The sequence below is a fragment of the Anabrus simplex genome, chromosome 2 (genome assembly GCF_040414725.1).
Source record: "Anabrus simplex isolate iqAnaSimp1 chromosome 2, ASM4041472v1, whole genome shotgun sequence".
Taxonomy (NCBI): Eukaryota; Metazoa; Arthropoda; class Insecta; order Orthoptera; family Tettigoniidae; genus Anabrus; species Anabrus simplex.
Window position 1 is genome coordinate 176,002,214 of NC_090266.1, and position 12,458 is coordinate 176,014,671.

At 42.2% G+C, this 12,458-nt stretch overlaps 1 protein-coding gene across 1 annotated transcript in view; it reads right to left on the reverse strand.

The window, feature by feature from the left end:
* The window catches only part of LOC136863977 (cytokine receptor), a 648,368-nt gene that overhangs the window by 474,922 nt on the left and 160,988 nt on the right, over positions 1-12,458 (reverse strand). Inside the window, exon 2 of the mRNA XM_067140447.2 lies at positions 8,454-8,513. The gene's annotated coding sequence lies outside the window, so the exon portion shown is untranslated. The remainder of the gene's footprint in view (positions 1-8,453; positions 8,514-12,458) is intronic.

The following is a 12,458-nucleotide window of genomic DNA, read 5'->3' on the forward strand; positions in this document are numbered from 1 at the left end:
GAATATTCAACTTTTTTCTTATTTATTATCCATATTTCAATTTTTCTTCACCTTTTCTCTGAAGCCTGATCGCATACCCGTATCAAGCGTACCCCTAGGGGTACGTGTACCACAGTTTGAGAAGCACTGGGCTAGTATTTGGAAAATAGCCGCTGTGGCCTTAATGTACAGCCTCAGAGTTAGTCTGGTGTGAAAACAGGAAACTACACGACTCACATTTTGTAGCTTACTCGCCCGATTTTCAACGTGGTTGAGAACTCCGAAACTGCGCACAAAGAAGTGCCTTGTAATTAATGTTAAACACAAACGTTATTATTATTATTATTATTATTATTATTATTATTATTATTATTATTATTATTATTATTATTATTATTATTCCGACTTTTTGGCTGAAATGTCAGCGCTGATGCCTTCGGTTCAGAGGTGCTCTGGGTTCGATTTCCGGGCGGTTCGGAGATATTACGTCCGATTAACTTTTCTGGCTAGGGAACTGGCTTTTTGTGTTCGTCTCAACACTCTCTTCTTCATATTCAGACAACACACCACACTACCAAATACCACAGAAACACGCAATAATGATTCCATCCCACCACATAAGGTTGGCGCCAGGATGGAAACCCCACCGTGAAACACGGCTAAGTCCACATGTGCGACACAGTTCGCACCCGCAACCCCAAAGGTGTGGGAAAGAGTTATAATAATAATAATAATAATAATAATAATAATAATAATAATAATAATAATAATAATAATAATAATAATAATAATAATAATACATTATCATTATAGACTGTTATGCATTTCAGCGTTCAGTCTGCAAGCCTCTGTGAATTTACTAAACGTAGCCACAATCCTCGATTTGCAACTAGTGCTGTGGCCTCATTTAGTTCAATACCTCTTATCTTTAAATCGTTAGAAACAGAGTCTAACCATCGTCGTCTTGGTCTACCTCTACTTCTCTTACCCTCCATAACAGAGTCCAGAGCCGGTTTATGCGTACAGCTTCATCCATCGAGTTCAATCCTAAATTAGCCTTTATCTCCTCATTCCGAGTACCCTCCTGCCATTGTTCCCACCTGTGTGTACCAGCAATAATTCTTGCTACTTTCATGTCTGTTACTTCTAACTTATGAATAAGATATCCTGAGTCCACCCAGCTTTCGCTCCCGTACAGCAAAGTTGGTCTGAAAACAGACCGATGTAAAGATAGTTTCGTCTGGGAGCTGACTTCTTTCTTACAGAATACTGTTGATCGCAACTGCGAGCTTACTGCATTAGCTTTACGACACCTTGATTCAATCTCTTTCACTATATTACCATCCTGGGAGAACACACAACCTAAATACTTGAAATTATCGACCTGTCATAGCTTTGTATCACCAATCTGACATTCAATTCTGTTGAATTCCTTACCTACTGACATCAACTTAGTCTTCGAGAGGCTAATTTTCATACCATACTCATTGCACCTATTTTCAAGTTCCAAGATAGTAGATTGCAGGCTTTCGGCACAATCTGCCATTAAGACCAAGTCGTCAGCATAGCCCAGACTGCTTACTACATTTCCACCTAAATGAATCCCTCATTGCCATTTTTATATATTTCAGCAGATGATCCATGTAAACTACGAACAGCAAAGGTGAAAGATTGCAGCCTTACCCAACCCCTGTAAATACCCTGAACCGAGAACTAATTCTACCATCAATTCTCACTGAAGCCCAATTGTCAACATAAATGCTTTTGATTGATTTTAATAATCTACCTTTAATTCCATAGTCCCCTAGTATAGCGAACATCTTTTCCCTCGGTACCCTGTCATACGCTTTATCTAGATCTACGAAACATAAACACAACTGCCTATTCCTCTCGTTGCATTTTCAATTACCTGGCGCATACTGAAAATCTGGTCCTGACAGCCTCTCTGTGGTCTGAAACCACACTGGTTTTCATCCAACTTCCTCTCAACGACTGATGGCACCCTCCCTTCCAAGATGCCAGTGAATACTTTGCCTGGTATACTAATCAATGAGCCGGGCTGAGTGGCTCAGACGGTTGAGGCACTGGCCTTCTGACCCCAACGTGGCAGGTTCGATCCGGGCTCAGTCCGGTGGTATTTGAAGGTGCTCAAATACTTCAGCCTCGTGTCGATATATTTACTGGCACGTAAAAGAACTCCCTCGGGACTAAATTCCGGCACCTCGGCGTCTCCGAAAACCGAAAAGTAGTTAGTGGGACATAAAGCAAATAACATTATTATTATAGTAATCAATGAGATACCTCGATAGTTGTTGCAATCCTTCCTGTTCCATTGCTTATAGATAGGTGCAATTACTGCTTTCGTCCAATCTGAAGGTACCTTACCAACACTCCATACTAATTTTACTACTCTATGAAATCATTTCATCCTTGCCCCCCCCCACTATACTGACTACTATGTCACCGAGTGCTTCATAAAACTTGTCAACTTCAGCCTCATCTGCAACCTCACATGGTGAGTAGACTGGGACAATGCTAGTCCGAATTCCCCCAACAATTAAATCTGCCCACATCATTCGCTCATTGTTTCTTACCAGCTGCTTTACGTCGCGCCGACGCATATAGGTGTTAGGAAGGGTCTAGGAGTGGGAAGGAAACGCCCGTGGCCTTAATTAAGGTACAGGCATATCATGCGTGATGTGAAAATGGGAAACCAAAGAAAACTATCTTCACGGCCGCCAACAGTGGAGTTCGAACCCACTTTGTCCTGAATGACAGCTCACAGCTGCGCACCCCTAACCGCACGGCCAACTCACTCGGTATATTTGCTCATTTACTTGCCTAACAAAACTATGTTGCGTGCAATAATATTCCTGATGAACAGTCCTACCCTAAACTCTGCCCTTCCCTTTTTAACTCCTGAAATACTTATAATCTCTTTCTCGTTATCCCGCTTTACCCCAATATCTTTAATTTCTAACACATCCAGACGCATCCTCTTTGCTGACTCAGCCAGTTCTACTGTCTTCCTACCATAAGCCCCATTCATATTGACAACTCCCCATCGAATTCCATTTCATTCGCCAAGTTGTTTCCAAGAAGTCCCCCGCCTGCCAAATGGAAGTGGGACTCCGTTCCTCCCGTAGCTCCGAGACTTGCTTAACATGTTCTGAGCACGGCAAATTCTGTGAAGCAGGATGCTGCCCTACTTACACATAGTCCCAATGAGGATCACTTCTCTAATGATTTAAGGAACATCGTTGTTGATTGCATATTCCTAGCCGCCTGAATACAAGGAGGGCCCATGACTTAGAATATGTCCGAGAGGTCCACCGTCCACGGCTCATGAATCAGGACATGACTACAGTAACCCACACCATGAACCATATATTAGTTTTCGCTATAGATCGTTAAGTGTTTTAATGTTTATAATGAAAATGTTTTAGGAAGACTATACAAATCTACGATCCTCTATTCGCATCTAGCATTGGGTCACTTTCAGCTCCGATAACCCCTACCAGGAAATAATGAAATAACGAGCCTAGCCATCCGTGTTCTATGCTCCCCTCTCCTCTTTTGTTCTTACCCTTTACAGTCGAGTTTATGGGTACCTAGAGAACACATTAACATTTAGTTGCATCACGTGGCCCCAAATACCGTAAGAAATTCTTATGCTCACCCAACCTTCGTGGCTCGATAAATAGGAAAGCTTCCTTCCCCTCTTGTTCTCGGTCACCCCCTCGCCCCTCCCCCCCCCCCCCCCCCGCATATATATATGCCTTTGCCGGCGAGACCTAGTGTTTACAGTACACTATATCTTCTGGTATGGGCTAAGCTTTGACAACATGAAAGTGACTGAGGTATGAGCGATGCTAGAAATGCCGTTTCTTATGCACCCACTCCCTGTTATGATTGGTGTGAACATGTCGCTCATAGGGTTGGTTGGTGTGTGCATTTAATGGACTTGTGATACTGATATATAATGGCTACTTCTGGCTCGGTGAGGAAAGCAACGGGAAACTACTTTCCTCCTCGTTTCCCTAGTATGCCTCTTCAGTGACGCCCTGGCCATCTATAATAGTTATTAGCGGAGCTGTTGAGGATCAAACCAGCCTTTGGGCTGAATACTCACCATTATATTTATATACAGTCATGGAAATAGAATAGATTTATTTATCATCAACAGGTTATTTTCCCAATTAAAGATGAATTCATACACTGCAGAGTAGAAACGTGACCTTTGTTTTTGCCGCTATGAAAACAAAAATACTAATTGAATTTGTAACATATACATTATTCATTCACAACTACAGTTTTACAGGTACAAAAACAAGCATTTACAAAACATAATAGAGAAACACACAGTTAAGTGCTCTTTTGCACTTAGAAATAAGTATTCATACAGTGACTGAAAACAGATTATTATTTAATTATTGTTTGGTTGAAGGAGCTATACGAAATGAATGGAGAGTTGCTATAGCAGCCCCTGTGTATAAAGGAAAGGGTGATAGACATAAAGCTGAAAATTACAGGCCAGTCAGTTTGACATGCATTGCATGTAAGCTTTGGGAAAGCATTCTTTCTGATTATATTAGACACCTTTGCGAAATTAATAAATGGTTTGACAGAAGGCAGTTTGGGTTTAGGAAAGGTTATTCCACTGAAGCTCAGCTTGTAGGATTTCAGCAAGATATAGCAGATATCCTGGATTCAGGAGGCCAAATGGACTGTATTGCGATTGACCTATCTAAGGCATTTGATATGGTAGATCATGGAAGACTACTGGCAAAAATGAGTGCTATTGGACTAGAAAAAAAGAGTGACTGAATGGGTGGCTATATTTCTAGAAAATATAACTCAGAGAATTAGAGTAGGCGAAGCTTTATCTGACCCTGTAATAATTAAGAGGGGAATTCCTCAAGGCAGTATTATTGGACCTATATGTTTTCTTATATATATATCAATGATATGTGTAAAGAAGTGGAATCAGAGATAAGGCTGTTTGCAGATGATGTTATTCTGTACAGAGTAATAAAAAAGTTACAAGATTGTGAGCGGCTGCAGGGTGACCTCGATAGTGTTGTGAGATGGACGGTGGACAATAGTATGATGATAAACGGGGTTAAAGTCAGGTTGTCACTTTGACAAATAGGAAAAGTAATCTCAGTTTTAATTACTGCGTTGATGGGGTGAAAGTTCCTTGTGGGGATCACTGTAAGTACCTAGGTGTTAATATAAAAAAAGACCTTCATTGGGGTAAACACATAAATATGATTGTTAATAAAGGGTACAGATATCTGCACATGGTTATGAGGGTATTTAGGGGTTGTAGTAAGGATGTAAAGGAGAGGGCTTATAAGTCTCTGGTAAGACCCCAACTAGAGTATGGTTCCAGTGTATGGGGCCCTCACCAGGATTACTTGATTCAAGAACTGGAAAAAATCCAAAGAAAAGCAGCTCGATTTGTTCTGGGTGATTTCTGACAAAAGAGTAGCGTTACAAAAATGTAGCAAAGTTTGGGCTGGGAAGACTTGGGAGAAAGGAGACGAGCTGCTCGACTAAGTGGTATGTTCCAAGCTGTCAGTGGAGAGATTGCGTGGGAGGACATCAGTAGACAAATAAGTTTGAGTGGTGTCTTTAAAAGTAGGAAAGATTACAATATGAAGATAAAGTTGGAATTCAAGAGGACAAATTGGGGAAAATATTCGTTTATATGAAGGGGAGTTAGGGATTGGAATAACTTACCAAGGGAAATATTCAATAATTTTCCAATTTCTTTGCGATCATTTAAGAAACGGCTAGGAAAACAACAGATAGGGAATCTGCCACCTGGGCGACTGCCCTAAATGCAGATCAGTAGTGATTGATTGATTGGTTGATTGATTGATTGACCGACCAGAACTTATAAGAGCCACAACTGGTTTAATACTTCGTATGCGTACCCCTTCTATGTACCACCTCTCTCAACCTCTTTGGCATGGAATGGTCCAGTATTCTTGTAGTCTCTGACGTAATACTTTGCCATTCACGCAACAGACATTCTTTCAAAGCTGTCTTACTATGAATTTCGTGTTTTCCCATTCGTGTTTCAAGTTCACTCAATAGGTGCTCGATTGGGTTCAGGTCCGGACTCTGAGTTGGAGTTTCGAGAGGATGTGGAGTGTGATACGGAAACAGTAACCACAGACGTAGAATGTCACTGTATGTTTTGGGTCATTGTCTTGTTGAAAGAAATAATTTCTCGCAAGGCCCAAAGCAACAACATTGTATAGTAAATTCTCCTTGAGAATATTCAAATACCTAAAATTGCCCATGTTATTATCAATAAACGTAAGTTTTCCAACACCGGAGGGTGCCATACATCCCCAACCCATGACTCTACCACCTCCATGCTTCACCGTGGTTTGAAGTTTTTAAAGGCCTCCTCGGTCTCCAGACCATCCAACCATCGTTATGAAAGATATTAAATTTACTCTCATTCGTAAATAACATCGTATCCCAAAAATCTGTTCTCTTTAATGCATACTGTTGCGCGATTCCTACTCACCATTGCTTGTTCTTTTTACTAATGTAGGGTTTTCATCCAGATACCCTGGCTCTGTTGCCCGAATTGCTGAGAATGGCCTTTGGAGTGATGTCCTTTCCGGAATGGTTACACGTATGTGCAGATAGTGCAGACCCTGACAATTTAGGGGATTTCTTGATCATTCGTAGCAGAATTCTAGTCTCTCTTGTCGTAAGCTTCTGTGAATGACCTCTTCTTTCACTGTTGATCACTGTTTTTCTGCTTTTATATCGCTTATGATTGATTGCACAGTCGCTCGACTTCTTCCGACACTTGCAATTTAAGGATGCAATTTTTTTTAAGATATTGGGAGGCAATAGCCTCCGTGGCGTAGGCGGCAGCGCGTCGGCCTCTCACCGCTGGGTTCCGTGATTCAAATCCCGGTCACTCCATGTGAGGTTTGTATTGGACAAAGCGGAGGCGGGACAGGTTTTTCTCCGGGTACTCCGGTTTTTCCTGTCATCCTTCATTCCAGCAACACGCTCCATTACCATTTCATTTCATCTATCATTCATTAATCATTGCCCCGGAGGAGTGCGACAGGCTTCGACAGCCGGCACATTTCCTATTCTCGCCGCTAGATGGGGCCTTAATCCCTGACCCGGTGGAATGACTGGAAACAGGCTGTGGATTTTCATTTCTTTTCACTGGGAGACAACAATGTTTCTTTCCTCCACGGTCGTTTCCTTCCCTTTGTGGCCCATTCTGCTGTTCCACAGTCTTGCCAGCTAATACGGTACGGTACACCACACAACTACACAAGTGTCCCTTTCACTACGGGGTTGGATAAGCTGTTGTTTGTTTACAACTACTCCGGTGTATGAGGGGCTGCCTGGCCGAGGCGGTAAAGGCGTGCTCGGTTCGCCCGGAAGGACGTGGGTTCGAATCCCCGTCAGGAAGTCGTAAAATTTAAGAAACGAGATTTCCACTTCCGGAGGTGCATATGGCCATGAGGTTCACTCAGCCTACACCAAAAATTAGTACCAGGTTAATTTCTGGGGGCAAAAGCGGCCGGGCGTAGAGCTAACCGCTCTACCCCATCACGTGCCGAGGTTAACAATGGTGGAAGCTTTTACCTTCCACTCCTCCAAGGGCCTTCATGGCCTGTACGGAGGTGACTTTACTTTGCTTTTACTCGAATACTTCGTTCCCGGTTGAATGTCGTACGAATTACAATCGTCGTTTTATTTTCATAGAAATTTTCCGTGGAATATTCAAAGATGTACAACCAATTACTTAGTTATATCGTGCTACATCATGGTATCTATCAGGTTGGATATAGTTTTTAATTTACTATTAGAACCACGCACTTTTTTCTGCAGTGCATACTGTATGAATACTATTTTACACGACTAGATAGATAGATAGATAGATAGATAGATAGATAGATAGATAGATAGATAGATAGATAGATAGATAGAGTGTGCCAATGTGTCAGGTCGCATTTATAATGAAAACCTACAACCTGCTTTCCAGTCATTGACCGGGTCAGGAATGGAATGAATGAACCAGATATAGGCTATTATTACAACGGGGTCGCCACTCCCAAGGTGATATTAATGACTGATAAATGCTATGAAATGATAATGGAGAGTGTTGCTGGAATGAAAGTTGACAGGAAAAACCGGAGTACCCGGAGAAAAACCTGTCCCGCCTCCGCTTTGTCAGCACAAATCTCACGTGGAGGGACAGGGATTTGAACCACGGTATCCAGCGGTGAGAGGCCTACGCGCTGCCGTCTGAGCCACAGAGGCTTGTTCCGCATTTATAACTACAGAAAAAGTCGCTGCACTGAACTGAGGACCGGCCGGTAGGTCGCTCTTACGAAAATCAGTGTGAGATAGTAGAAGTGATGGCGCATCTTAAGAGTAGGCCTATGAACATGCAAGCTATTCAGAAAAGTGCTTACCTGACGAAGTTACTGTTCTTGAAGCAACCAAGGGATCCTGCCAGTTCGCAAGCCCGCCTCCTGAAACAACGGAATTCAATAAGCTATTATTACAATGGGGTCGCCACTCCCAAGGTGATATTAATGATTGATAAATGCTATGAAATGATAATGGAGAGTGTTGCTGGAATGAAAGATGACAGGAAAAGTACATAGGGGACTCTCTGGTGATTAAGGAGAAAGAGACGGAGAGACTAACACTCGGGAACAAAGTAAAGGATGAAACATCATCTAAATGTTTACCAAATCAGGTCACTTCAAAAGTGGCTGCAACGGTCAAACTAGAAAGTACTCATCTGTACCGGAGCCTCTTGCATGGACTAAAGATGGAGGGAGACAAGAGCAGTAAACACTACAGTACAGCACAACATTATTGGAAAGTTTGTAACCCTTGCAACCAAAAGCTCGCAGCACTGAAGCCAGAAGGTAACCGCATGGCGCGTCTCTCTACGGAGCCTTCGGAATGCGATTATAGTCGGGCTTGGAAACAGACACAAATCTGTCACAATTCAAACAATGCGTACTAAACGCCATGAAATGTATTTTAAGACACCCATAACAAAAGAAAAAATAGCCACTCAGGAAAATCGTTGCTTAAGTTCATCTGAAGGTTTGCTTGCTCATTGTAAATAACAGTGCATCCAGATAAATCCATCGGTCTGTTTTGATCTTGTTGTTCTTTTTTGTCTCCACAATGTCTCTGTTCCTGCACAGGCAGAACAGGAATATCGAAACTGAACAATGTACAATTTCGTCAATCAATGGATTTAAATTCAGATAGCCGTTGTCCGGCCCCGACTGAAATTAGATTCAGGCACTACACATTTCGATTTGCTTATGTAGTTCGAGGTGGAATGATACTTTCTATCAGAACATCTCGAAGTATGCATGTTTGTCAAAAACTATAGGTCTATAAGAATTTTACAAGGAATGATGACTGGCTTCCTTATTTGCCCACACACATATTGAATTCTAACCTCAGTGACCAAGTAACGTTTAAGTGATTTGCTTTACATCACATCACTGTTGGGTTTTAGTAGCAGTTCGTATCATCTGTTGCCCCCAGTGTCTCGACTCATTTTCAGTTGTAATCAACGTGCTTCGAAATGAGTAAAGGAAACGCACAGTTCAAAAAAATTAGGGGAACGTGCTTTTGTACGTATGCCATGATCCACAAAACAATACCTCACACCCAGGTATATTACCAACAAAACATTTATTCAAAACCTTCAAAACCTTTATACAAAATAGCATCGATGGATTCACGTTCATTTTCAGAACACAAACGGAAATGTCCAAATAGGGGCGAAAACAAAGTGATAACAGTCCTCCAGGGTGGATTTTTATCACAATTGGAGAGCTTCAGAACGGTGTATATCCTCCAGGAGCATTTGTCACAGCTTGGCACCTACGTGGCATGCTCCGTCTAAGTCGATGGAGGTCACGTTGCAGTATCAGGTCCCATTCTTCAATGAGAGCCTGTTCGAGGTCTCGGAGAGTCTGAGGTGGAACAGGACGCCTACGAACACTTCTGTCAAACCCATCCCACACATGCTCGATGGGATTAAGGTCGGGACTCGCTGCTGGCCATTCCATCTCTTGAATGTTCAGTCCTCGCAAGACAGCTCTGGTGATGCGTGCTACACGAGCCCGCATTGTCGTGCGTGAGTACGAATTCAGGGCCAACATCGTATGCAGCAACCAACACATGATGTAGCAGTATCTGCTCGAAGTACCCGGCAGCGGTAAGATTACCACGGACGACGACAAGATCCGTACGGCCATCAATACTGATGCCACCCCACACTATCACAGAACCTTGTTCGAATCGGTTGACGTACAACGTGTTCAAATGACCGCAGCAGTCTGTGTACCTCACAACGACACACGGACGCGCCTCTATTAATTTCGTTTTGAGGGGTCACCTGACAATTTAATGCATGGCTACGCCAACAGATGGATTATAACTTCGGTTTGACATACCCTGAGTAGCTAACGTCTCAAGGTATGCTGTACGACGATTGGAACCCCATCTACCGAATTAATGTTCACATACCAGACGTTACAATACATGTTCACTTAATTTATTTGAACTGTGTACTTCCGTAATGACAGTATTTCCTCTATGGGGAGAACCCAGACCCAGGAGAAATATAAGACTCACAATAGTGTATAGAAATAGGTAGGTAAGGGTTATTCTGCCCGAAGGCAGGTCCGAACCTCCGCAGAGGTGTTCCTGAGCCGGAGTTTACGTGCGGTAGGTTGGCCAGTTCCTCTCCACTCCTCCATTCCCTTACCCCCCACCAACAGCGCGTGGCAACCCATCCAACTCCTGACCACGCCCAATGTTGCTTAACTTGGGAGATCTTACGGGATCCGGTGTTTCAACACGGCTACGGCCGTTGGCTGTATAGAAATATACGCACTAAAAGTAGCAAGATATGCTTGCAAATATGCACTATAAATGCCAAAATATGCATTAATATATGCACTAAAAGGTCGTGACTGCAAGCTTACTGTTGTACAGGATACATGAACAAATTTAAATATTACTTACATCAACACGGGAAGTGAGGGGCAAAACTTTAAGTCGGGCAATAAGCTGATTTTAATGTCTACTTCACCGTCAGAACCTTGAAGGCATTCGTTAATTTCATTTAGGTTCGTAAGTCCATTATTCTTGGCAAGGTTCAAACAAAGTTTGCATCAAACTTTTCCCTGCCTCTGCCTCTGCATGCTCTGCAAACATTGTATAGTATTGTCAAGATCACCATCTTACAATTAAATATGGTCTGCAGTATGTAATCTGTTTTTCCAAAGTCCAGAAAACTCGAAAACGGTATTCGCTACAATAAATTATAAATATGCACCAATATGTTCTTCATATCGATATATGTACAAACGTTCAAAATACGCAAATATATACACCAACAAACATGCTTCAGTAGTCTTCATTTAATACGAAACCTGTTACTACTGAGTTGTATTAAGATATGCGAATGCATTAAAAATATGCATTTGCATATGTATATTTCTCAACACTAGTCATAGTCCGGCTCCATGGCTAAATGGTTAGCGTGCTGGCCTTTGGTCACAGGGGTCCCGAGTTCGATTCCCATCATTGGTTAATTTCACTGGCACGGGGGCTGGGTGTATGTGGCGTCCTCATCATTTCATCCCCATAACGACGCGCAGGTCGCCTACGGGAGTCAAATCAAAAGACCTGCATCTTGCGAGCCGAACTTGTCCTCGGACACTCCCGGCACTAAAAGCCATACGTCATTTCATTTCAACACTAGTCATAACCCGCATTCCACGTCGGAGGTAACATCAATGTTGAGTCCTAGCTTCTGAATCCTCTGCGTTCTCTTGCATTAGGCTATCGACGTCTCAGGATGTGGAATACAGTAGTACGTGGGTCCGAACCGGAAGTTAAGTAGAAACCAGCTGTGAAGTTAAGAGCTCTAAATGTAGTGTATAGTGTATTGTTCTGCTTTGGGCGACGGAGAACGACGGTAGCAGGTTTCGTACAAGCAAACAGATAAACCTAATATCTGGAATAGGATAAATCTTTGAACTGTAAATGACTAGCGTAATTATGCACTCCGCTATATTAACATTTACAAATCGATCATGAGTGTTTAGAACTTCAACACTTAAGTTCTTATTACCAATGAAATGGACCGTTTTAGATTATGATGATGATGATTATTATTATTATTATTATTATTATTATTATTATTATTTAAATAAATAATAATATAATGGTAAAAGAACAGGTTCAACGTTTTTTCCTTATTAATAGTCTCACCTACCTACATACATACATACAGAAGGTTGATTGATTTTTTTTTGTAGTGATAACTATAGGTACATATCATAGGTTTTACAGGTCTTCGATGTAGCCACCAGCGTTGCGTACAACGTGTTCCCAGAGACGCGGAAGCCTCTGGAAACCGTCGGCAC